Source organism: Phyllopteryx taeniolatus, chromosome 9 (assembly GCF_024500385.1).
Source record: "Phyllopteryx taeniolatus isolate TA_2022b chromosome 9, UOR_Ptae_1.2, whole genome shotgun sequence".
NCBI classification, from domain to species: domain Eukaryota; kingdom Metazoa; phylum Chordata; class Actinopteri; order Syngnathiformes; family Syngnathidae; genus Phyllopteryx; species Phyllopteryx taeniolatus.
Genome location: NC_084510.1, coordinates 4,634,148 through 4,660,736, shown reverse-complemented (window position 1 = coordinate 4,660,736; position 26,589 = coordinate 4,634,148). Strand labels below are relative to the sequence as shown.

General features: G+C 42.9%; 1 protein-coding gene across 7 annotated transcripts in view; it reads left to right on the top strand.

Annotated features, from left to right (window-relative positions):
• LOC133483283 (transcription factor SOX-13-like) overlaps positions 1 to 26,589 on the top strand; it is a 76,711-nt gene that overhangs the window by 4,864 nt on the left and 45,258 nt on the right. The window contains exon 1 of one of the 7 annotated variants that reach the window (XM_061784275.1): positions 26,201 to 26,322. The exons of the other annotated variants lie outside the window; for them this stretch is intronic. The gene's annotated coding sequence lies outside the window, so the exon portion shown is untranslated. Of the gene's footprint in view, positions 1 to 26,200; positions 26,323 to 26,589 lie in introns of those variants that run through there. 7 annotated transcript variants of the gene reach the window in all.

Below are 26,589 nucleotides of genomic sequence, written 5' to 3'. Positions count from 1 at the left end.
AACAATAACCATGACCTTCGTTAAATCATTTACAACTGTGTTGAGAATCCTCAAATTATAGCATGAATATAAAAAAATGTCACATAAGGTCACACAGATGTGACACACTCATTAATGCTCTTAATTTCTGTATGATAATATCAGTTATTTGCGTTAATTTCCAAAAGTTGTGTGGATATAAACATGCTAGTTTGGCATTTTATGTGCGTGTGTGTGTGTGGAGAGGGGGGGGGGTAGTGCAGTGTAGTGTACGTACCATTTGTGATGCACTGAACACCTCCATGTGGGCAGTAGAGCAGACAAAGCTTTTTTTCCCCCTCATCTCTTGTCCTGACCTCCTATATCCTTTGGACATTGTTCTCTGAATGCTATTGAACCAGGAGTCCACAGAGAACACCACAATGGAGTATAATTGTGTGTGTGTGCGTGCGTGTGTATGGATGTGTGTGTGTTTCCTTTAGTCCTTTTGCACAGTGTGAGGCCAAGCCAATCAAACAGAACAATGCCTTGTCGCAGAAGCCTTGTGATCTCTTTAAATAAAACCCTCTGACTGCATTGGCTCTTTGAAAGCATCACAAGAAATGTTAAGGTTACAAACTCATGCGGTTGACTGAGTGATCAGTGCCGTGACATTTGACAACTTTATCCATGTCACATCTCTGACTAATGTCCTAGTACCACGGAGTCGGAGCGTGAATCATTCATTTGGTACCTCACATTTAAAACGTTATTTCAGAGTATTTATTTGTGACAACCTCTTTTTAAATCTCCACTAAGCGCCAAGCGAGAAGTTTCTTTTTACCCACAAAGAAGCAAAAGAAGAAGAAGATGGAGGGTTAAAATAGGGTTAAAATGTTGGTGCATCAATATAGAGTATATGTGGATAGATTTTTTTTCTTCCTTCCTTAATTAGTGGTGAACAATCAATATATGAATATATATAAACTAACAATTACAAATATCACATATTTTCGACAATAGCATGGTTTTGATGCAGCATTTCATATTGTATGCTTTGATGTTTAAGTTTTATGTTTCAGTTTTATTTAGCTTCTGATAGGTCTCTTTCCCTGCACTTGAGCTATTCTAATTTGTGCTGGATGTTGTGGTTCCTGGTGTCAAGATGAACTCATTCCCTTTCGGAGAAGCGACACTGTTGAATGTCAAGGAACAAGCTGTTTGTTTCTTTTTGAAGAAACACTCCTGTTCAATGTGTCTTTTGATTCGTGTTGCTTCGTTTTAACATTTTATTCTTTTTTGTTTTGTTTTGTTTGTTGCTGGGGTGAAGGAAGAGAAACAAGACAGTAGGAAAGTCACAAGAAGTGCTCACACAAACAAACATTTACACTTTGTACGTTTGTCGAACTTATATAATATGATCAACTATTAGTGTTGTTCCAAGTACCGATACCAATACTATACCGAGGTATTGGGATGTCAAAAATGGCACGGTGTCAGTTAGTTTTAGTACTGGTAGTTTAAAAAAAAAAAAAAAAAAACTTGCGCAACAGCGCTCAATTCATATGGTGTCTTAAAGGCAATACCCAAAAAGCTGACAGTCAGCCAATGACGAACTGTCTTTTGACAAGTAGTGTGTGTGTGACTGTGTGGGAGCCGGGAAAATGAAATGACTTCAAACTGCCAACAAGCTCCTGCCTCCTGCAAACATGTTAGCACGCGTGACATACTGTCACCTCAGAGTCTGCAGCTCACGAGGCTATGCGAGCAAAGTCAGTGTTATATGCAGTGGATTCTCCTGTGCTGCTAGGGAAACTCTGCATTCGATGCACACGAGTCAGTGTTGCCAACAGGAGATCGATAGCATCAATAGCATGAGACGACTTACCACGGGTGTGCGCCGCACGGAAGCCCAGCTTGGAGCGCTCCAGCACGGATACAAGGCAAACCACTTATTATCCAAGTGAGCAAAAAGGTCCACTTTTTGATAGACTTTACACCAATCTGATCATCTCCATGGGTATCGGCCGATAATTACCATTTTATGCTGATCTAGTTTAACGTCATAATTCGGCGATGAATGAACAAGTCATTTAAATAGACACAATGCTCCATCTTTTGATCGGATCGGTGATCAGTTATCGGTTTTGTAAACTCGCTGATCGGCCCCAAAAATCCTGATCGTGAAAAGCCTACTTTTTGAGTGTCATGGCTCCGTACGCAATAAAAAACAGCATTGCACTAAGTGGTTGCAATGTATTGTTTGCAATGGGAGAAATCAAATGCAAGTCAAATACAATAATACTGCACAGTAAAAGCTTCAATAAAAATCTTGGAATCTTGAAATATTAAGTATTTAATTATATTAATATTAAGTATGAGTATGTATAATATAGAACTCATACATGCAAATCAGTCGCCTTTCGGCGAAATTCACAGTTTTTAAGTCAAAATAGGCCATTTATGTGAATCGTATAGATCCGATGAGTTTTTCCTGGGGGTTGCTGTTGCCATCGCTGTCATCATAGGCTGTTTGCCTAGTGATACCAGGTATTATAATGGACAATAAATTGAAGAAACAATGGTAGTGTAGTATTTTATTTCCATGGCTGTATATATCATACATATACTGTATCTAGATGTACAATTTTATATAAATACAAACACACACATATTCATCATATGATTAATGCAGGCATTGGTCTAATTATTTCAAAAATGACATGTTAAGAATGGGCTAGTTCCATTATTACATAATTTTTGATCATAGTGTTTTTAATTAATAAAAATAAATATAAAAGTATTTGAAGTTCTTTTGTCAGTTGTCATTCCACTGCTTTTACTGATGTTTTAAATTTTTGCCATGGTATCATTTCAGCACTGGTATCGAGGTACTTTATGCAGGTATAGTATCGAAGTCAGAATTTCGGTCTCGTGACACCACAATTAGCTACAGTATGTTCAAAAACTAGTAACAGCAGTACAAAGCAAACATTACCAAACTAGTAATCAACAATACACATAAACACAACACTGTCAGCAACACAAGGCATACTCAAGATTCTTTATTACAAAGGACATTTAACAGTCTTCTTTTATGTTTGCTAGGTTTCTATGCCTCACTGCTCACAAGGTTGAATATCTTTCTCCTGCTCTCCCTCATGTTTGTTTCAATAGACACGGCACTGTTCAAGCATTTCATTAGTAGTGTGTGTGAGTGTGTGTGTCTGTGTGTGTGTTTGCGTTTGCCCGTGTGAGCAAGGATAAATATTTTCACAGCAAAATCTTCAAAAATTCTTTCGGTCTCATTACATTTAGATACAATACCTTGCTGCATTTACCTGAGACTCAATACCTGGGAGTAAAATGTTTTAAATTTGACAACAATACAACAACAATAATAAACTGTTCTTTATAGAGAAACAATATCATCTTTTATTTTAATGAAGTACTTTAAAGGGGCTCTAAGCAGGTATCAGTTTTGTTTCTAAATATATTAAATGTGAGGATAAGCGGTAAAGAAAATGGATGGATGTTTGAAGTGCTGAAAACATTTGCAAAGACATAACAATATAGTGCTCAACTACCGGAGACAAATTCCTTGTGTGTTTTGGACATACTTTGCAAATAAAGATGATTCTGATTCTGATTGTTGAGATATACTGTACTTTAAGCATCTTTGTCAGCATTTAAATTTTCCTGATTTTGTGGGCAGGGGTAACATACAGCCCCGTGACATCAAGGGGCTGGGGCGTATACTTCCTAGCGCGAGTTCCCTCCCCCACTATACAAGTACGAAGTTCGTTTGGCTGCTCAGTTGTGTGTTAGCTGTGGTTAGCGTCCATAACAAGCCCCATTTACCACCCCAGCTTGCAATTAGCAAGCAAACAATGGCTACACCCTGAAAATGTGTTTTCGCTGGATGCTTCAATTTTTAGAACAGCTCGGTGACTTTTTTTTAAGCTCCCAAAAACGAGGAAATAAAAAAGCGATGGATTCTTTAAAAAATGTCTAGATTTTTTTATTATAAAGACGATGGCGAGCTGAACATCAACACCACCACCGACTCTACAGTGCGCATTTTACGACGGATAGTTTTGTAAACTGGGGCGACATGATGCCGACTGGTTAGCACGTCTTCCTCACAGTTTCGAAGGTCCCGGGTTCAAATCTGGCTTCACCTGTGTGGAGTTTGCATGTTCTCCCTGTGCCTACGTGAGTTTTCACAGGGTTTCCTCCCACATCCTAAAAACATGCACGGTAGGTTATTGAAGACTCAAAATTGCCCGTAGGTGTGAATGTAAGTGCGAATGGTTGTTTGTTTATATGTGCCCTGCGGTTGGCTGGCGACCAGTTCAGGATGTACCCCGCCTCTCGCCTGCAGATAGCTGGGATAGGCTCCAGTACGGCCGCGACCCTAGTGAAGAGAAGCGGTACGGAAGATGAATGAATGAATGAGTTTTATAAACTTTCACCAGAGACAACATGGCTTTGTGGGTAACTTGATACTAGTAAATGGGGCAGTGTCGACTGTCTAACTACCTGGGGTTCCTCCTACTGTGCCGTCGTCATCAGGTGCCGTGTTCGGCTGTGACATTATGTCACCAACAACGAGGGTAAGTTGACTTGTGTGCTTATTTTTATGATTATAGTCCACAATAAGCATTCAATTTTGAAGTTGAGCCTCCTAATGTGAGTTTACATCGTATAAGCTATTACCCCCTCAGTATGTTTGATTCCTTTTGGCGCATCCATTCGACACGCCCACGGCGTCTTATTATTCAAGTTTTGAAACCTGATTTGATATACTTAACGATTTGTTTTATTCATTAAAATTTGGCAGGCTTGTTAACGGTACTCTTCTCTGTGGTGTGTCGAATTTACATGGAAGTTTTTGGGCCTGCTTAGTGCCAGTGCTGACCGTCACTGGTCAGCTTCTTCAGAAACGCAGCCAAAGACAGGCCAAACTTATGATAAATGCTGTCATATATTCAAATTTAGCTGGCATAGGTTTTCCGTCACGATGCGGTTGACCAAATTAAATATGCATTCATGAGACTGGCAAGAGGCGCCACGAGAAGGAGCTGCATACACACCTTTGCCTATGTGAAATTGCTCCCTTTCAGCACAAAATCATTGTTGGCGGAGGCTGACATACTGCTGCTTTGCTCTTAGACATATTGTGGTTTGACCGTATACATGCATTTACTTGTCTTTTGCAATGTTGTGACATTATGTTTTTGTATAGTGAAAATACCAGTATTACAGTGTACAGTATGATGTGGCACACCCATGCACTTCTGCACTTAAGTCTAGAGTTCCACTTTTATCGTTCCGTCAGCATTATTATTTAATAAGCAATTATTAAATTGTACTAAAATTCGATTAAGTCTTCCGAACCTAGACCTATGCTACCATCATAGGGTCAATAAAGCTCCAAATAGAGCAACAAACAATATTTATCAAAAGCTGTAAATCTGTTTAGAAGTGTAAAGAATGGAAGCATTTTTTAATACTGCCCTGCTTTTCTCATCTCACCGTTTGAATGTGTTTTACTCCATTGAAAAAGCAGCAACTAATGTTGGTCTTTGCATGATTGGATTGAATGTTCATGTGAGCGTGAAGGTGTGCATCCTCAAAATACAAGCTTCTACAGGACTAAGGTGTGTTTCATTAAACCAGCGTTGAAAGGAAAACTTTTGTTGGGAAGTATTTTGTGGTTGCTGTTGTTTTTATATGAAGCTTAACTGCTTTCTCTTTTTACACTGTTCCCATAATGCTCATCACTTTCATTATTTATATGATAGACATGTTTTTGCAGATGTACACTATGTGCTTTAAACACTCAGTGGCCACTGCATTAGGTACACTTGCATCCTTTACAAGGATAACAATGCTCAGTTTTGATGCAGCTCGTATTGAGCATTATGGTGTTGAGAAAAACATTATGTATTTTTTTTATATATTAAGTGTACCTCATTAATTGTTTGTTAATCATATATTCTTTTAAATGCCACTCAATTAAATAATAATCACATGCTTGAGAAGTGTTTAAAAATAGCTGCAGCAGAATGTAGGTTTGGTAAGTAATCTAATTTGTGGTATCGCCCAATGGTCTATGATGCTGATTCCCTCTCGTTGGTGCGGTGTTTTGCCCACTTTACAGCTCACAGTAGTTCCTCTGGAAGCAGATATGGATTTCTCTCCATATCTGATGTATAGTATGTATTTTCATTGTCAATCTAATTTAATTGAAGCACATTGTCAAGCTGTCTCTCCTAAAAACAAAGACCTTTCCAATGAACTGCCATGAACAGTCACTCCTTCACGTTAAAGTCAACTTCTTAATCATATTAGATGCATTATTGAAACTTAGTTCAGGTGTGTGTGTGCCTGTGTGTGTGTGTGTGTGTGTCTATACGCGTGTGTAAGAGTACCATGTCTGTGGGCATGGCGTGTGTGCAAAGCAGGGAGTGTGTGATTAAGGTGGTCAGCAAGCAACTTCAGACATGATCTCTGTCTTATTAGAGCTCGTTAAGACCTGTGGCACAAAGTTGTTTGTGGCATACGTAGTTATATAAACCCACACACAAAGACTAATGGCCTCCTGTAGCTTCTCACTGTGGAGATTAACAGGCCCCCAGTAGAATCACCTGTTGTGCTCAAAGGCGTTTCCATAGTAACACCTCAGAGCACTGGCCCCTTGCTCTATAAGACCCTCAACAAACACAAACCCCCTCCACTCTTATTTGGAGCGCCATAAAACACACACATGCACACACATGCACACACATGCACGCATGCACACAAGCGCACACACACAAACACACACACACTTTGTGCATACGTGGTTGCTCTTCAGAAGAACCAGTGAATGTACTGAGGATATAAAGTGTGCCGGGCTAAAGGGGGGAGCACATTGTGAGAGTCAGGCCCCCTTTGTCTGTGCTACCCTCAAGGAGCCGAGCGTGGAAAGGGTGGGGGGGGGGGAGAGCGCTTTGTGTAGTAAGTAAAAAATAAATAAATAAATAAAAAAGTGGCCTTCATATGCATCCTTTCTTCCCTTTCTCTTGTTCTGTCTCTTTATTGGGTGTGTTTTGTCTTCTCCCCACTTCCTCTTCCACCCCATCTCCTATAAATCCCACTGTAGCTTCTCGCTAGCTATCACAATAGACAATCTGTTACATAGAAGGTGAGTGGGGGAGTGACAGAGGAATTAGTCTCAGGCATGGAGAGAAAGATGGCTGCATTTTTAACCTGTACTTCTAAAATGAAGGCTGCGGTAGCCATGCCCATGTCCTGATGAGCCTCAAGCTATCAGCCTATTTATACATGTCGTCTTTTGAGGGAAAAATGCATCTTGGCTCTCTTTTTTTGTTTCTATACAGCATTTTATGGAAATGTATTGACATCAATCTGGCATTCTAATGTTGAAATTCTCTAAGCATTTAAATCCAGTTATCAACTGTGTGTCATGTGTAACCATGCCATCCATCCATCGATTTCCGTACTGCTTATCCTCACTAGGGTTGCGGCGGTGCTGGAGCCTATCCCAGCTGACTCTGGGCGAGAGGCGAGGTACACTCTGAACTGGTCGAGAGCCAATCACAGGGCACATAGAGACAAGCAACCATTTGCACTCACATTCACGCCTACAGGGAATTTAGACTCTTCAATCAACCTACCATGCATGTTTTTGGGATGTGGGAGAAAACCGGAATACCTGGAGAAAACCCACACAGTCACGGGGAGAACATTTGAACCCAGGTCCTCAGAACTGTGAGGTAGATGTGCTAACCAGTCGGCCACTGTGCCGCCCGTAACTGTGTCATATAGAATAACATGATTTCATATAGAATAAATTAAAATAAATAAATATAATAAATTATTTTCTCCAAATATACAACTCTTATTAGACAATTTTAATACTAGAAACATATAACTGAGACTATCTGAGTCCTAGGGTGCAAATGTATGGAAACAACAGTCCCAGCCCTGGAACAAGGAGTCACTGCAATTTATCATCACAGAGTTTAGATACAGTAATCCTCCACTATATGACTATTGTTGCTTTGCTGTCCCGCTATATTGCATATTATTTGTACAATTTAATAATTTAACTTAATTTAATATAAATGGTGGTACGGTGGACAACTGCTGAGCACATCTGCCTCACAGTTCTGAGGACCCGGGTTCAAATCCGGCCTCGCCTGTGTGGAGTTTGCATGTTCTCCCTGTGCTTGCTTTGCTTTTCTCCGGGTACTCCGGTTTCCTCCCACATCCCAAAAACGTGCATGGTAGGTTAATTGAAGACTCTAAATTCTCTGTAGGTGTAAATGTGAGTGTGAATGGTTGTTTGTTTATATGTGCCCTGCAATTGGCTGGCGACCAGTTCAGGGTGTAATTTCTGCTGCCTGTATAATTTCTTCTGACTCCATCCATCCATCCATTTTCTACCGCTTATCCGAGACTTCCCTCACCCCAGCCACTTCATCCAGCTCTTCCGGGGGGATCCCGAGGCGTTCCCAGGCCAGCTGAAGGACGTAGTCTCTCCAGCGTGTCCTGGGTCGTCCCCGGGGTCTCCTCCCGGTGGGATGTGCCCGGAACACCTCACCAGGGAGGTGTCCGGGAAGCATCCAAATCAGATTCCCCAGCCACCTCATCTGGCTCCTCTCGATGTGGAAGAGCAGCGACTCTACTCTGAGATCCTCCCGGATGACCGAGCTTGTCACCCTATCTCTAAGGGAGAGCCCGGACACCCTGCGGAGGAAACTCATTTCGGCCGCTTGTATCCGGGATCTTGTTCTTTCGGTCACGACCCACAGCTTGTGACCATAGGTGAGGGTAGGAACGTAGATCAACCGGTAAATTGAGAGCTTTGCCTTTCGGCTTAGCTCCTTCTTTACCACAACGGACCGATACAAAGTCCGCATCACTGCAGACGCTGCACCGATCCGCCTGTCGATCTCCCGTTCCATTCTTCCCTCACTCGTGAACAAGACGCCAAGATACTTGAACTCCTCCACTTGGGGCAGGATCTCATCCCCGACCTGGAGAGGGCACGCCACCCTTTTACGACTGAGGACCATGGTCTCAGATTTGGAGGTGTTGACTCTCATCCCAGCCGCTTCACACTCTGCTGCGAACTGCTCCAGTGAGAGTTGGAGGTCACGGCTTGATGAAGCTAACAGAACCACATCATGTGCAAAAAGCAGAGATGCAATACTGAGGCCACCAAATCGGACCCCCTCTACGCCTCGGCTGCGCCTTGAAATTCTGTCCATAAAAGTTATGAACAGAATCGGTGACAAAGGGCAGCCTTGGCGGAGTCCAACCCTCACCGGAAACGAGTCCGACTTACTGCCGGATATGCGGACCAAACTCTGACTCTGGTCGTACAGGGACCGAACAGCCCGTATCAGGGGGTTCGGTACCCCATACTCCCGAAGCACCCTACACAGGACTCCCCGAGGGACACGGTCGAACGCATTCTCCAAGTCCACAAAACACATGTAGACTGGTTGGGCGAACTCCTATGCACCCTCGAGGACCCTGCCGAGGGTGTAGAGCTCATCCACTGTTCCACGGCCAGGACGAAAACCACACTGCTCCTCTTGAATCTGAGATTCGACTTCCCGACAGAACCTCCTCTCCAGGACCCCTGAATAGACCTTACCAGGGAGGCTGAGGAGTGTGATCCCCCTGTAGTTGGAACACACCCTCCGGTCCCCCTTCTTAAAAAGGGGGACCACCACCCCAGTCTGCCAATCCAGAGGCACTGTCCCCGATGTCCACGCGATGTTGCAGAGGCGTGTCAACCAGGACAGCCCCACAACATCCAGAGCCTTTAGGAACTCCGGGCGAATCTCATCCACCCCCGGGGCCTTGCCCCCGAGGAGCTTTTTGTAACCACCTCGGTGACCTCAAATGCAGAGATAGGAGAGCCCGCCTCAGAGAACCCAGACTCTGCTCCCTCATGGGAAGGCGTGTCGGTGGAATTGAGGAGGTATTCGAAGTATTCTCCCCACCGACTCACAACGTCCCGAGTCGAGGTCAGCAGCGCCCCATCGCCACTATACACAGTGTTGGTGGTGCACTGCTTTCCTCTCCTGAGACGGCGGGTGGTGGACCAGAATTTCCTCGAAGCCATCTGGAGGTCTTTCTCCATGGCCTTACCGAACTCCTCCCATACCAGAGTTCTTGCTTCAGCGACCACCAAAGCTGCATTCCGCTTGGCCAGCCGGTACCCATCAGCTGCCTCTGGAGTCCCACTGGCCAAAAAAGCCACATAGGACTCCTTCTTCAGTTTGACGGCATCCTTCACCGTTGGTGTCCACCAACGGGTTCGGGGATTGACGCCACGACAGGCACCGACCACCTTACGGCCACAGCTGCGTTCGGCCGCCTCAGCCATGGAGGCGCGGAACAGGGTCCACTTGGACTCAATGTCCCCCGCCTCCCCCGGAACATGAGCAAAGTTCTGTTGGAGGTGGGAGTTGAAACTCCTTCTGACAGGGGTCTTCTGACTCTTGGCTTTTAAAAAAGAGATTTTGGCACTCAATAAAATTTCCCCTGGTTCAATAAAGGATTAATAAAATGTAAAATAAGGCCCACCCTCAAGCTTCTGGACTGTGATGTGAGACCTTTACCTGTCAATCCAATGGCAGTAAATGATGGTGAAAATGAGTTTGCTGAAATCAACTATTGCCTGAATATTGATAGTGTGCTGCTGTTAAGGTTTATAAATCGTTAACCTTCCCTTGCACGTGTGTGTGTGTGTGCGTGTGTGTGTGTGTGCGTGTGTGCGTGTGTGTTACATACACAACTCCGAGCGCTGACGTTTTAACTATGTCGCTGCAGTCGAGTGAGCGTTTTAGCTCATTAGCTTGTCGGCTAGCGAATGTAATCAGCAGTTAACTATCCCTTAAGTGTCCCAGTTGTGTCCATCTACGGAGCAAATGCCATTCCGCCAGCGGCTCGCTGCGTCGTGAGCGGCGCGCCGGGTGTTACCACAACAATGGAAATTCCAGTGCAGAAAAAACCATGTCCATTGTAGTATGAAACGATAACTTTCCCTACTCTGCCGCTGATTGGCTAGCTGATTCGCTGTGTGTTGGAAGCGCTTCACCAACACACACACGCACACACATGCATACATAATAAGTAAGGCGGGTTTCTTAAACCTACGCAGAATGAATATGCTTCATGCGTCCCTGGTGATTTTTGTGCGTCTCAGACGCGGGACGCACATCAAACGAGATCCCTGACAACCATCAATGTATGTTAGATTGTTAGCACTAAGGGAGATTGTCTCCTGACACTATGGATTGTCTTCAAAACAGTTAATGTGATTTACAAGTATGTGTTTTAAAGTTCTGGCAGTGAATGGAGACAGCATGTTTTCATTGTATGTTTAATTGCACAGTTTCTATAGTGGATGTAATACTGAGAATGTCATAACGTTTACATATGAAGGCATTCTCAAAAGTAGTCATATCAGAGTATGATAGATTATATAATCCACGCACATGATAGACAGACAGACAGTTCCATTATCACCACTAAATACTACAGTGATGAACATGACTGCTGCATCTCACTGTGCATATGGTTTTGTAGTGTTGATTGTACAGTAAGGGCCTTATCCTCCTATGTGTGAAAGAGGGAAAAGGCATGCAGTCGCGCATTTTAGATTCTAGCATCCACTTAAATCTATCATTTACGCACTGTCATCCAGATATACCCTCTCGGTCGAGCAATACTAAAATGTGGGCCTTCCATGGAAAATCTTGCCTTGTGTGCATTCTCCCATTGGCTTAAGGACTTTTCCTCTTGCGCGCTTCAGAGTCTGTAGTCCAACGCCCTGGGAAGGTGAAACACTTTATATTGCAGTTGAAGTTTCTGCGACATAGAAATCTATGCGGTTTCAATACACTGTATACCATACATATTAATAATAGTGTCAACGAAACCTCCAGAAAGCTGTCAAATGTATTTAAACTGCAACTCTCACAAAGTTTCTTTTCTTTCTTATTTTTCTTTCCTTTTACCGCAATCTGATGCAGTATGCAAATCAGTGCTTATGACATAATCTATTGTTGAGCAGGGGTCGTGAACCACTTTGTGTGTCCGCAAAGACAGACTTAACAAAACCCATTTTATTACCATTCATTACAGCATTTTAGCTGTGATATTAATTGGTGAGGAATATTTTTTTTCACTATTTGTGATGCTCACTTACAGAGAGTCATTCTGCTGAAAGACAAGCCTTGGAGTGTTTTATTTGGAACTGGCTTGTTGAAGAGAACAAGCACAGGGCACCCACTAATTATAACAACTACATTCTTCGCAATGGTGTAATGGTGAGTTCTGTAGAGCATTTAGACATTTGTTTTCAGTTGTTTTTATGCCTGTCCATCAAAATATGACTACCGTATTTTCACGACCATAGAGCGCACCGTATTAAAAGGCGCAGTCTCAGTTACGGGGCCTATTTCTGTATTTAACATACATAAGACGCACCGTATTATTGGGCGCAGGCATGGTAAAACATACGCTAGCTTAAAACATACGGTAGCATGCATGCTAAAACAATGGTTTTAAAAAGGCAGTGGGAGCAAAACTCAGTTCGGTTGTACTTTATTGAAGTATTTAACAATGTACTTGCGTTATTTTTTGATCAATCCTCATCCACAAATCCATCAAATTCCTCATCTTCTGTATCCAAAATGAACAGCTGGGCAAGTTCTCCATCAAATACGCCAGGTTCGAGTCAGTCTCATTGCCGTGCGAAAGCTCAAACAACAGTGCAAGTAGACACGTTAGCCCCAGTATCCACAATCCATTCACAAATTGTGGCGTAACTTTCCCGGCGCTGCCTCCTAGTCTTACTAAAGCTGTGTTCGTCATCTGTCATCCATGGTTCCTACGCCACTCACTTCACTTTGAACGCCCTGTTTACACGGATGTCCAGCGGTTCGTCAAGCCTCCCGGAATGATGGCAAGCCCCGAGTTATTGCACTCAGTCGAATGGTAACTGTAGAGACGCTTCTCCCGGCTATTCTTTGCTCATGACTCCATTGCTCGAGTTGGTCTTCCAACTCCGGCCACCTTGCCTTGTTTCCGCGTTTTGTTTTTCTTTTTTTTCCGCAGAAACTCAGGTTTGTCTTCTTGACTTGGCGAAGCTCGTTTTCCTGCTTCCTCCACTTTCGAACCATGGATTTGTTGATCTTGAATTTTCTCGCAGCTGCTCGATTCCCATGTTCCTCCGCGTAACTGATAGCTTGCAGTTTAAACTGTGCCTCGTAAGCGTGTCTCTTCGTAGGTGCCATATTTGGGGGTCCTTAGCCAAACCATGTTGTTTTGCACAAAGCACACGCTCCCAGTCAGTCAAGCGGTGTAAAAAAAAAAAAAAAAAAAAAAAAAAAAACACCCCGGCGCTATATACCTACTGGGGGCGTGGCTTTAGCGTCCTACTTCACGCAGCCTTCGCCTGTCCTCAGCCACATCCGCTTTTCCTTTGTGTAAGCAGCGTGTCGCCAGGATATGCTTAAAAAAACAAAACAAAACCAAACAAAAAAAAGTCAAGCGGAGCGCTCATCACGCAACAACATTTATAGATGTTGGAACTCGGTACACACATAAGGCGTGCCGCATTATATGGCGCCCCGTACATTTTGGAGAAAATTTAAGACTTTTAAGTGCGCCTTATGGTCGTTAAAATACGGTAAATGAAACTGATCTGTGACTTAAAAACTATCACGGTAGGCACACCCCCCTTATTTATTTATTTGTAATAAATTGTTGGACTTCCAAGCATGCATTCCACAACAAGCACCGTATTTTGATGAATTAAATTTTATTGGATTTATTAGATACAGAATACAAAAATACATGTCCTTTTTCTAAGTGTAAGTGCACACAAAGCGATCTGCATGTCCCGTCTGGCTGACTACAAATCTGCTTCATAAAGTCTTTTCAAATTTGAAGTGTGCTTTATCTTTTGTTTCACACATTTAAATCATATTCGCAAGTCTCAGGAAAGATCCATGTTTCTGTGATTTCAAGCCAGCCTCAGCTGTCACTGACTCACACCTCTTTGGTGTTTCCGCATACATTCCCAGTTTTCAAATAGTGGGCGTGTCAGAAGTCTGGACGGGAGATTACACGTAGATGAAAAGTAGGCAAACCCAGGTGTGCTAAAAAGGACTTACCCGTGATAAGTGTAAGTATGAGTATGTATTTAAGATAAAACGATAAGAAGAATAAGATAAGATATAAGGATACGTGTCAATTAGTGTTTAATGCCATTAAATACTTTATTTTATGAACAATTATCCATTAGTCTTTGACCACCTTAAGCTATGAACATGCACCCTAATTAGGACATAGGCACACACATATGCCCGTTGGCACTTCAGTATTTTAGTGCGTTATCAAGAGCGACCACTGTAGTTTTCTTGGTAGGTAGCCTTGATGGCTCACACTTTTTGCAAATAAAAATGCCATGTTAACTGAAGTTCAAATTTAACTTCACCTGAAATTCCTGAGCTCAAGAGGCACGACATGCCCGTTCACACTGACATCTCTCCTTGCATTTGTGTGATCTGGTTCTCTCTGTGGTGTGCAACACAAAAGTGGTTTTCTCTGTGGTGTGCAACACAAAAGTGGTGTTTTAAGTTGAATTTCCCTTTGGATTATAAACAAGTAAAATAATTCAAATTGAAATGAAGGGAAATTAAATGGTCTTTGGAGTTAAAACGCTCCCTTGGTTATGTCCTTCCCACTTTTCAAATCTGGAGGTACTCTGTATTAAATGCCCTTAACTAAATGGTCAATGTCATATTTTTGCAAGACCTCTTAAATTAAGACAAAAAGTCCACAACGCAGTCACACCTTGCTCATTATTTCAAATGGGTACAGGCCCTGAACCCAATGAGGAAAGTTCTTAGCACTGCTCTTTGTGTGATCCACTGAGCAGAGAGCACACCTGATAGAGTTTTAGTGTTTTCTCCACACACACACATGAGCACAATTGGTGAAAGAACATTTGGATTGTGAGTGTCTATCCTTGATGAGTTGATTCTTTGGACTATGCACAATGTTTCAGTACCCTTGACATCAAAAGGCCAGGAGAACAGAGGAAGAGAGGGAATGGAAGGGAGAAGAGAGTGGGGCTTTTGTGTCTCCAGCCCGGATAGACCATTCTCTAAAGAGGCCCAGGCAGTAACGCAAGAAGACTTTGTTGAAACTGTGTGTGTGTGTGTGTGTGTGTGTGCGTAGCGGTGTGCGTGTGTGTTTGTGCGTACGCGTGTGTGCATGTGTGTGTTTTGGACCATTATCCAAGGACTTTAGAAAAATCACAATTTAAAACAGATTTTTATAGTTGTCATAATGACTAAAAAATGTTCTGTTTCTATTATCAAGTGTAACTGTCTTGAGTTAGGTCTACCTGCAACATCATCAGCTAACAATACAAAATAAGACTATGTTCCTTCTATCCATTAATACCCACAAGTTTGAATTTTTCTTCTTTAAAAGTCTTTTACTCTATAAAATGATTTCATTTTTCAAAGATAAATTAATTATATTCCTTTATCTGACCTGAATCCTAACATCTCTCAATAGTCCTAAATAGAAGATGAGATGTGTGAGTTCAGATTAGCCGCTGGGGAATTTGAAAAGAAATGTCAAGGTGATATGTGGTTCCTTTCAGTGAAGTTTTTTTTATTATTTTTTTTTATTATTATTTTTTAATTATTATTATTTTTTTTTTAGCTCTTGACTGGAATTGGCATAAGACAGGCTGTTGTGGTCAGACAGGCACCAACTGGCAAGTAACAGTACTAAAAACAGTTTTTAATGTTTTTAAACATTTGTTAAAACACAGGTTTGAATTTGTCTAACATGACAGTGCTGGGTCCCTGCCATGAAACTCCTAGCTGCAAAAATGTGTAAATGCTGCTGTGTAAAAAGTATCCAGAGTTCACCATGACACCAACAGATACTGAAAATATGAAGTCGGTGCCCCATTTACTGGTATAAATGTTTTCCAGACTTCTGGAAGACTTTCGACATTCTATAACATTTTGGAGTGTGACAGTGGAAGTTTTTGTCCATTCTGTAATCTGCTGTAATTTTTTGTGTGTTTGTTTACTACCAAGTAAACTGCTTTAGAGTTAAAATACAGCATCAACCGTTGATTCTGGCACTTGGATCTCTCTCGCTTTCCTTTGCGCTTTTCTGCCTCAGCCCCTTCAAGGAGACAATATAATTCCAACAAGTTGCATTGCTGGGTGGGGAGAGAAAAAAAAAAACACTCACATAAGGATGTGAAAGTTAAACAAAGGAAGGACAACTGAAGAGCGTTCCATGATTCCCAGGGCGAAAACTGTTAGGTTTGACATGTTACAACTTGTAACTTGTAAAAGTGTTTCTTGTAACACAAGAAAGGATGGTTTCAATGTTCAAAGAAATTGACTAATTTCTATCTGCGGTATGTTCATTCCATCCCCAGTTCATCTGTAGCATAAACGCACAACAAGCTTCTTAAATCTAGTGCTGGGCGATATATCGACAAGCTCGATTCCATCTATCGTTTAGGAGGAGGCGTGGTACACCCTGAACTGGTTGCCAGCCAATCGCAAGGCACATATAAACAAACAACCATTCGCACTCACATTCACACCTTCCATCCATCCATTTTCTGAGCCGCTTCTCCTCACTAGGGTCGCGGGCGTGCTGGAGCCTATCCCAGCTGTCATCGGGCAGGAGGCGGGGTGCACCCTGAACTGGTTGCCAGCCAATCGCAGCACATTCACACCTACGGGCAATTTAGAGTTGCCAATTCACCTACCACGCATGTTTTTGGGATGTGGGAGGAAACCGGAGGGCCCGGAGAAAACCCACGCGGGCACGGGGAGAACATGCAAACTCCACACAGGCGGGGCCGGGGATTGAACCCCGGACCTCAGAACTGTGAGGCAGACGCTCTAACCACCGTGCCGCCAAATAACAAATATTGAAGCCATAATATATTAACAGTCACAACTAATGACTATGTTGCGCAATTGAACAGTATGCAGAATTATTTATTATCCTATTACATAATGTACTGCAATAACTGTCCCACGGTAATATTCTTGACATAATTTTAAAAAAATATGGAAATCCAGACAAATTGTTCTGGAAGTGAACGTCTTTAGGTTGGCAGCTCTGCAGCCACAGCCATTAGTGCAGTTTCGCTAAAAATTGGCATAATATTTTTTTCCCGGTGTTGGGCCTTGGGTTTCTCATTTTATTTATATATATATATATATATATATATATATATATATATTGTTTTCAGATTATTTTTTTTCTTGGCATACTATGAAAACAATGTAAAAATAAGTGTTAATTAACCAGTCACAAGGGCAAAAGGTGTTGATATAGGATATGCTCTATCATATACTATGGTATTTTCAAAATGTAGCCATGACCAAAATAAGCTCTCTTTATTGACATGAGACACATATTCTCCTCAGACACAAACGTTGACATCTAATCAGTGCTTGCCTCTCTTAGAGCGAGGTTCCTCTGCAATCTGCTATACCAAACCTAGAAAAGGATATAGATGACTTCCTGTCTTGAACGGAACAGAGGATAGGACACAAAAATGCACGACTCCAAAACAAATGGACAGTTTCCAAAAAGAGAGGTTTAATATACGGGCATAGGTCGGGACAAAGGCAGGCAATCCAAGAAAGGCAACAGTATCCAAAAACATGAGGCAAAGAGGCGAGGTCGATAATCGGAACAGGGTCAAGTCTTACTGTGAGTCTGTGACGTGGAAACATGGAATGCTGGAACGCGACGACAAGGTACAACGAACTGGCGAGAGGGAATGAGAGACGAGGTTAAATACAAGGGGTAATTAGGGTGAACGAGGCACATGTGGTGAAGATGCTCACAGGAGCAGGTGTGTGTGAAACAGGGGGAAGACAAAAACCGGAACACACACCCATGACAGTACCCTCCCCCCCCCTTAACGGCCGGCCCCAGACGGCCCCGGGGCCCCTGGATGCGCAACGTGGAAGTCCTGAATGAGCGAGTCATCCATGATAAACGCAGACGGCACCCATGAACGTTCCTCAGGCCCGTAGCCCTCCCAGTCCACCAGATATTGAAACCCCCCACCCCCCCCGACGAGACGACAACAGCCGCTTCACAGAGAAGACAGGGCCCCCATCCACAAACCAGGGGGGACGAGGGGGCCTGAAAGGCGGGACCAGAGGGGACTCCTGGGCTGGCTTGAGTAGGCTGACGTGAAAAGCAGGGTGGAAGCGCATCGACCTTGGGAGCCTAAGCTTCGTGGTGACAGGCTTGATGATCTTTGTGATGGGGAAGGGCCCAATGAACCTGTGGGCGAGCTTCTTGGACTCCACCCGGAGTGGAATATGTTTGGTCGAGAGCCAAACTCGACACCGGCCCCGAACTACAAAGTGGGTCAGGCCGGTGTCCTCAGACGGTCAGCAGCGGCTTTGTAGGACCGTCCCTGGCGCAGCAGCATCTGGCGGGCTCGCTCCCAGGTCCTCCTGCACCGTCTCACCAAGGTCAATGCCGCTGGAACTGTGGACTCTGGGGCTATGGCAGGAAACAGAGATGGTTGGTAACCATGCACAACGTGAAAAGGCGATAGACCAGTGGATGCAGAGGGGAGAGAATTGTGGGAGAATTCGACCCAAACCAGTTTCTGAGACCAGGATCGCGGCTCCTGTGAAGCGAGACATCGGAGCCCAGTCTCCAGGTCCTGGTTCAGCCTCTCGGTTTGGCCGTTGGTTTCAGGGTGAAACCCAGATGACAGACAGACGGTAGCACCTATGAGATTGCAAAACTCCTTCCAAAATTGCGAAATGAATTGGGGACCCCTATCAGACACCACATTCTTGGGGAAACCATGGAATTTGAATATGTGATTGATCATTAACTCTGCAGTATCTTTAGCTGAGGGGAGTTTCGGGAGTGCAATGAAGTGAGCCATTTTAGAGAACCTGTCAACAACGGTGAGAATTGTGGTATTTCCTTTCGAGGCCGGTAATCCTGTCACAAAGTCTACGGAAATGTCTGACCAAGGACGTTGTGGTATTGGCAGGGGTCGCAACTCCCCAGAAGGACCTTGACGAGAGGTTAGCAGCACATACCTGGCAAGCATTGACGTAATCGATAACATCCCTCCTAACATTAGGCCACCAAAAGCGCTGTTCGACCACTGATTGCGTTTTGGCAATGCCTGGGTGACATACAGTACGGTTCGTGTGAGCCCAGTGGATGACTCTTCCCCTTAAGGTCGGAACCACATAAAGCCTGTTTTCAGGGCAATCTTCAGGGCTAAGAGTGTTTTTCAGAGCTTCTTTAACCGCAGTTTCAATGTCCCAAACAAAAGCGGAAATGAAACATGACTTGGGCAAAATAGTCTTAGGGTCGGACAAAGAATTCTCTTCGCAGAAAATACGTGACAAAGCATCTGGCTTACCATTTTTAGAACCAGGTCGGTAGGATAACATGAAATTAAATCTAGTGAAGAACAGAGCCCATCTAGCTTGCCTCGCATTTAGTCTTTTAGCAGATTTAATATACTCAAGGTTCTTGTGATCTGTCCATACTAAAAACGGAGTCTGTGCCCCCTCTAGCCAGTGCCTCCACTCCATCAAAGCCACCTTGACTGCCAGCAGTTCACGGTCACCAATGTCATAATTTCTCTCAGCTGGTGTCAGTTTTTTGGAGAGAAAAGCACAAGGATGTAATTTACTGTCCTTGAGAGATTTCTGGGAGAGCACTGCTCCTATTCCGGCATCAGACGCATCGACTTCTACCACAAACTGCTGTTTGAGATCTGGCAAAGTAAGGATGGGAGCGGATGTAAAGCTCGATTTAAGTTTCTGAAAAGCTGCCTGACAAAGCGGGTTCCATACAAAAGGTCTGTGTGGCGAGGTAAGATCATGCAAAGGAGAGGCTATTGAACTGAAATTTCTGATAAATTTTCTGTAGAAGTTAACGAACCCTAAGAACCTTTGTACATCTTTGCGTGACGTGGGAGTAGGCCAATTAATAACGGCATCGACTTTGCAAGAGTCCATTTTGACTTCACCTTGAGCCAGGACGAAACCCAGAAAAGAAACGGACGCCTTGTGGAACTCACATTTCTCAGCCTTGACATAGTTGATTCTGCAGTAACCGCTGCAATACAGAGCGGACATGAATAATGTGAGTCTCCTCATCCGGGGAGAATATCAAAATGTCATCCAAATAAACAAAAACATACACATTCAACATGTCACGCAGGACATCATTGACAAGGTTTTGGAAAACAGCTGGAGCGTTAGTAAGTCCAAAAGGCATTACCAAATACTCATAATGTCCCGTTGGTGTGTTGAATGCTGTTTTCCATTCATCCCCCTCCCTTATCCTGACTAGATGATACGCATTTCTTAAGTCTAGTTTGGTGAAAATCTTGGCTCCCTCCAGGAACTCAAAGGCGGTTGAGATGTTTTTTACAGTTATCTCGTTGAGATCCCGGTAATCGATACAGGGTCGCAGGGTCTTGTCCTTTTTGTCCACAAAGAAAAATCCTGCTCCCGCAGGGGATGAAGATGGGCGAATGATCCCGGCTGCCAGTGATTCTTCCACGTACTCCTTCATGGCCTTGTGTACCGGCCCTGAAAGAGAGAACAACCTCCCTCGTGGGGGTGTGGTTCCAGGCAGCAAGTCAACAGCACAGTCATACGGTCTGTGGGGTGGAAGGGATTTGGCCTTGGACTTGGAAAAAACGTCTTTAATGTCATGGTAACAGGTGGGCATTTGAGACAAGTCGGGTTCAGAGTCAATAAATACAGGTGTATGAATTTCTTGATCCGGAGAGCATAGTGTCACTTTAGGAAGAACCCGTTAGGGTCTTCCTTAATGAAATTTAGACTCACCTCTCCCGTGCCCTTGCTACCGGCACTGGCATCTTTGACGTGACAGTTGCTCACGGAATGACCCAACTGACCGCAGTAGAAGCACCGCCCTTCACTCAGCTGGCGTTGACGTTCCTCGGGAGAGACGGAACCTTCCCAGTTGCATGTGTTCATCCGTGGGGACACCCATGACACTTCCTGTGTATGCTACAGGAACAAGAATGACTACGGTTTGATTACATGATTGTTTGAAGCCGAACTTTTGTTTTCTTTATGGCTGGTGTCATGAAACAAAAGTTAAATGCATGTATATAATTTATTTATGCAAAATCATATAAGTAAACACTAACAGCCTAAACATTGAATATTGTCATCTTTGGTGGCTTTGTGGTGACAGCTTGTGTTAAAAACAGACATTGTATACCTTTAACGTCCCGACCGTTGCTTTGTCACGGCCCCCTTCGCCATTCACCCGAACTACGAGGAAGCGCTTCGACCCGTTTCGCTGAATGTGCAAGTAGGTTGCGCATATACCAGATTGGTGGAGTTGCATAGTAGGAAAGGGAACACTGTAAATCCATGACACACAAATACACAAATATTAATTTCACAGTTCTAACAGGCCTTTAGTTAAAAAAACAAAAAACAAACAAACACACAAACAAACAAACAAAAAGAAAACATTGCAAGCGTTCCTCATGCTGTCATCTGCAATGAAAGCAAACCTGTTCAGGCAGTTCACTGTCAATGGACTTGAGTGTAATTTTCTTATAGATACTCTATTATATCTTTCTTTATTGTAGGACAATGCTTCCAGTAGTCTTTAGAAGTAGTGTTTATGTTCATTTGTGTTTTTTATTTAAAAAAAAATTTGTATTTATTTTTTTATCCACAGCTCTTTCTTGTGACCTTTCTGCCTGTGGTGATGCTCTGTGAAACCTGAAAAACACTATAGGTGGTCAACAAATCAGGTTGAATAAAATGTAAGGAATAAGACGACAAGGCTATTCATATATTACCACACACACTGTCTTACATTGTTACAGTTGGAGGCATTGTTTAAAAGACATTCACCTTGACACAGTCCTCGCTGTCAACAACTCAATAGGTCACTGAAATTCTGTGCATACCATTGCATTGGGTGACACACAGGCGCAGTCACTCAGGGAGCGTGTGAACACCACCTGTGATCGCTGTACTCTTCGGCCATTGTGAAACTTGGGTAGGAGACCCAGGAATAACTTCCAGCGTGGGACAAAACACACTGTGTATTATCACTTCCAAGTACTGCCCCACACCTCGCACAATCAATATCTCACCTCAAGCGCTAAAGGCTGATGTAAATGTCTTGGCTAAACACTATTTTGGTTTCTCACCACTTTATTGTCAATTTTTTTTTTTACTTCCTAGCGATCCATAATAAGATACACACCAGACTGGAAAATAGCAATAGAATTTTTTAATGGAGACCAAGACCAATTATCAGACACTGAATAACTGAGTGGTATCATGCTTTCAATGACAGTAAACAGGCAAGTGTATCAATCATGTTAAAGTGCTGTAGTTTGTTCAACCTGCAGCTGGAGCTTTGTCGCCTTTTGTTGCTTGAATGTTTTTATGGTTCAGAACGGAATTTAAAGGTTTGGAACAATTGTGTGAAGCAACGTTTTGAAGAAATGCAGTAAAACATAATCTTAATTTGGTCCATTAGAGGACCTCAGTTAGCCACCCTCTGATTGATCCATAAGCCAAGAAGGGAGTGGGGGGGTCTGTCAAAGCATGTGCTCGAAGGTCAAAATGTCACATTTATATCTTTGTCGTCTTCTGTAGGTTCAAACGATTTAATGATACCTAACAGAATGAAATTGAAACAATAAAACGTGGTAATTGGTTATAATTGCAGTGATTCCAGTTCATCCAGCTATTTCTGCAAATATTCCAGCAAACCTTTATTTTTTTTCATTTTTTATATATATACGTGGCTGTGTGCTTTAAAATAAATAATTTAATAGACTAGATAGAATAAGCCTTAATGAAATTGAAGTTCTGTTTTTACAACAGCAACGTTAATGTAGCAGCACACAAAAGCATACATATATACATGTATATACAATACATACAAATAATCACAAACCTAGCTAATAACTCATTGTAAATATTCCTCGAAAGGCACTTTTGGGCAGAACAAATTCAGGGTTTGCTGGGGGGCTAGTACTTTGCGTGGGAATGTGGGTGGTGGACAAGATTGTAGTACAATTGAGTATTGTTCCCTGTTGTGCTCTTCTGCCCTGCCTATCCTCCAGTTTTACGGCATTACACACACCAATCGTATGGGGTTGGGCTGGCGAGGGCCTAAGAGTCTGCAAGGCTCAATTGGTCTTCATGCTGTGGACCCTTGCCTCTCTCAAGCACACTCCACCTTATCTCCCACATGCTCTAAGGTGTCAACTGGTTTGGTTCAAGGGAAACGTATGGTGGGGAAGGTTGCAGGTCAGCAGTGTATTGAAGCCTTCCCTCCTCAGTCCCAATAACTTCACCTGTCCTCCAAATTTAATACACTACACTACACTGAGGACTGCATTTGCACAGTGCTAGGACAGTGATTGCCACTCAGAGATCTGATAATCATAGTAATACTGTATGTGGAACACACACACACATGCAATTGGTTGCATATGCAGCGTTGTAAAGCGTAACAATGTTGATCCTTTGAGTTTAATCTAATTCCACTTGAAACATGAATATGTGTTGCCATAATAGTTCTGCTGCGAACATGATTGATGTGTGGCACGTCAATGATTTGATCTCATCTTTAATTGACGTCTCCATGAAATGACGACATCAAGTAACAAAGAGGGCTGGAGAAATGGAGAAAAGCATAATAATTGTGGTGTCCCACTATCCCGAACTTTGGGCCAACAGTAAAATGATGTCCCGTGACATCTCTGCGGGAGGCTTTCAAGCTCCCTTTCAAAGGTCCCTGCTTAGCCTGAAATACACCTCAAAGCGCGCTTCCTGGAATTAAAAGCTCAATGAATTTAAACTCTAAAATGCTCTCGCCTTTTTTTCCCTCTTTTTTTTCCTCTTTTTTTTTTCTTCTCGCTGCTGCGTCACTTCCTCCTCCTTTAAACAAGTAAAGTTAGGGCTTTCTTTTCCAACAATGACAAATACATATTGCCGAGTTGCATCCACTCAGCGGGGAAAGCCTCCCGACTTCCTTCTAGGCTCATATGTCACCATTTCCAAATATGGGATGGCCGCACCCCCGTTGCAGTCTTCGTCCTTTCACACTGAGCAAGTGCAGTGTGAAAAGGCTAAGCGACATGCCTATGTGGTGGCTACGTTGGTGGGGGCAACGTTCCTATCAAAGGCAAGGCATTAAAAATAAATCATAACTTGCTCATATTGCATGCAATCTTCATGTGTTTGTCAACATCAAAATGTGCCATTACTACAGAACATTTGGGAGGGGGGGTTATTCCCAGTTCCCTTGTTGTTATTGTATGTGGTGTGTGCAAGCTTATGCAGCACAATTTGCAGATATCCTTGTTACGGTATTTTGGGTTTCTAGCCATCCACAAACATTGAATGCGCCAACAATTTGCCGCCGCTAGCTTAGCGTTGTCGTAGGCACGCAGTTCAAAGTGACATGTCGTATCTACCTATTGTTCACGTCTATGATCCATGCGCTCATACGTTGCTTCCAGCGTTCGTTCTGACCGTTTTACGTCTTTTAAGTAGTTTCGTCGCTAACCTTAAAATGAAAATAATGAGCTCATTTTTAAAATGTAAGAACTAGAAAGTACAGATTTTTGTGTTTAAAAATTAAGACGTAAAAGTAAAAAGTCACCAGAAAAATAAGTGAAGTACAGATATCTGCAGCAGTTGGAACCTTGATTTAACAGAGTAATAAGGGTGGGGGGGGTTGGTCTTTCCGTTAGTTATATTGAAACACGTTTTTATTTTATTTTTTTGGTGGCCATATGCACCCATATTACTGTACAGTACAAAATTATTGGTTTGTCTTTTCCATGGCCTAAAACGCCCAGTACAGTTTTCGTAAATATAAAAAAGCTTGAAAATATTTAAGTTTAAAATTTTATCCAAACTTACCACGCTGCGGTGCTTGTTGTCGTAGTGACCAGTGGCAAGTTGAGGCGGGTCGCTTTCATGAGACACAAGGAATTGGTGTGCTTCTTATTTCTAAAATCGATTAAGATTAGATGCCATAGACGAACGGCTTGACAAAAATACTGTTACTGTACCAAAAATAGCATGTTCCAGACTCCAGAGACGTGTCGTATTCTTCTTAAACACTGTCGCCATGCACGCTCTTTCTACACAGAGCTCTATGCTACAATAGATAAAACTTTTCCCATCCTGGCTGCCACGTCAGTGTATTGTAGAATGTCGGCACATTCAACATGGCCACCACATAGGCACTAGCTACTCTGTTGTCTAGACCTAGTAATATTGTATATCTGTGACCCGAAAATACATATGTCCCATTCTCTGCCTGTATTACGCCATGGCGCCAGTAAACAACAACAATGCAGGCAATTCTGGAACCAACAGACTGTCAACAGCAGTTTAAGTGACAACTGGAAACTATTTTTGGACACATTGTTCGGTCCCGACGGCCCGTTACATCCGATATCCGTTATATTGGCATCCGTTATATCAAAGTTCCACTGTACAAGTACTTCGTTACTTCCCAACTGTGCTTTCAAGAAAAAACGGCAACCTTAATTTAAAGTTTCCATCAATACAAGGTCAAATGACACAACTCAGAGTAATTTACAGCTGATATACTATATATGCTGGTTTAATTGTTTTTCACAGGGAATAGTTAGTATATTTATACCAGATTTGAAATGCATACTTACCTACACGCATGCAAGCATCTACACACACACACACACACACACACACACGCTCATTCACAGACATACACGTTCACGCACAGACTCACACACAGGTGTAACCTTGGACTGTGGCAGACAGGTGGCTTTGTTCAAAATCACAGTGGTGGTTCAGTGAAGGAGGAGCTCTAATCATCATTATGCTTTAGACAGAATGGTGGAGTTTCACATTTTTTTTTTTTTAGCTCTGTTCCCGAGTTGGTCGGCACATTCCACTGGCATTGTTATCCAGCCTGTTTCCGAGGGCCGGCGGCTTTTGTCAGTCTCTCCCCCATTGTCCTTGCTTCCTTTGTTCCCCAGCTCCAACAATGGCTTTTTTTCTGCCTCTTTATATATATGTGCACTTTTTGACACTGTGTGTTCTGTTTGTTTTGTTCTGCTGTCTGGTCTCTTTTTCTTTCTCCCGGTTGCAGAACTGGGAAATATAAATATATGGACACGAACACACACTTTCTCAGTCACTGTGGTTTCTCACTCAATCGCTGGCTGCAACCCGCCACACTGAGGTGTGTTCTTTTTTGTTTTGTCTCTTATTACTCACACATTCAAACAATAGGCTTTCAGGTTTTGGTAACAAAACCGTCAATTAACCCTCAACCTTGGCTTCATCAGTGAGGTCAAATTGTGGTGTACATACACACACATGCTTCAGGTAGCTTGTCTGTCAGTAGGTCTGACACTGATATAGAAATTAACTCAATCACCTTCGTCAGCTCGTAAAACCCTCCCATGTGTAAACTGTATTTGTCATGATGTTATCAAGTGACTTTGAA